Source organism: Triticum dicoccoides, chromosome 5B, assembly GCF_002162155.2.
Source record: "Triticum dicoccoides isolate Atlit2015 ecotype Zavitan chromosome 5B, WEW_v2.0, whole genome shotgun sequence".
NCBI classification, from domain to species: Eukaryota; Viridiplantae; Streptophyta; class Magnoliopsida; order Poales; family Poaceae; genus Triticum; species Triticum dicoccoides.
The window spans coordinates 313,205,895-313,207,071 of record NC_041389.1 but is presented as its reverse complement, the minus strand read 5'-3'; positions in this window follow the sequence as shown (position 1 = coordinate 313,207,071).

The window sequence follows — 1,177 nt, the reverse complement described above, 5'->3', positions numbered from 1 at the left end:
CAAACAAAGGCATGGCATGAATCTACTAATTGCATAGATCAAAAGTCCCTTACTGACCATAAGCCAAAAAGGATCAGAAAATATGATGGCACCCATGTAACCATGGCAAGTTATAATACAGATTCATACATGGTAGAAACAGAATTATGAAGGCATGTAGATGAGCTTGTACCACTCACCACAGAGCAAAATATAGCATGGCAAGGCAACCAATAGTAAGAAGACATGTTTATGAAACAAACCAAGGCAAGAACAAGTTCATAGCATGCAAGGATCAACTATAGCAACCTTGGCAAAGTTGAATAACATGTAAACAATCTGCCAGGAAACATTTTGCAGCAAAAGTAGAGCACAAAAATGACATGCTAGACTACTCCATAATTGCAACCAGGAGCATGAATGTATATAAAAAACCCATATGTTCAAAACATCCTTACTGAAGTGTCTCAAAATATGCATAGATCTCTCTGTAGCATCAAGTTTACATGGCATCAAAATAACAGCAGAACAGGGACTAAAATCAGCAACATCACGATGCCTAGTTTGCATGCTTGTGCTAGTCACCACATTGATCACAAAAATGCATGGCATACACCACTGTAAAGAACACATGGCATAGATCAAAACACCTGTAGACATCAACCTCATAGGATGCACACATCAAACATGGCAAAAATGACAAAAGAGCTTGTTCTGTTAACAGACAGCAGAAAACATCATGAAGCACTCTTACAACGATGATTCAGGCATCAAGATGAGCTCCAATGAATATGATGCAATGGAATTAAATGATGTACTCGTTGAGGCAAACAATTAGACATATTACACGCACGAAACGGAGCTACGGATGCAGAGATACGATGCGATGAACATGGCATGAAAATTACACAGATCTGGGGACTTAGTGGAATCAACCTCGAAGAAGGGGGTGGACATTGTCCGGGCTCGGGGCGGACGTGTCCGTCGGTGTGGGCGCTCGGGCCCACCCGACAGAGACACGCGGGCGACGGTGTTCGTCCCCGACCTCGCCGAGGTCGAGGCGAACCATGGCGGCGGCGGCGGCGGCGGCTGCTTGATCCCGCCCAGATCTCGCCGGATCCGGGCGCGGCGGCGGCGAGGAGCTCCGGGACGGCGGTCGGCGAAGGGCGCCGGGGCGCGGGGAGGCGAGCGGGAGGCA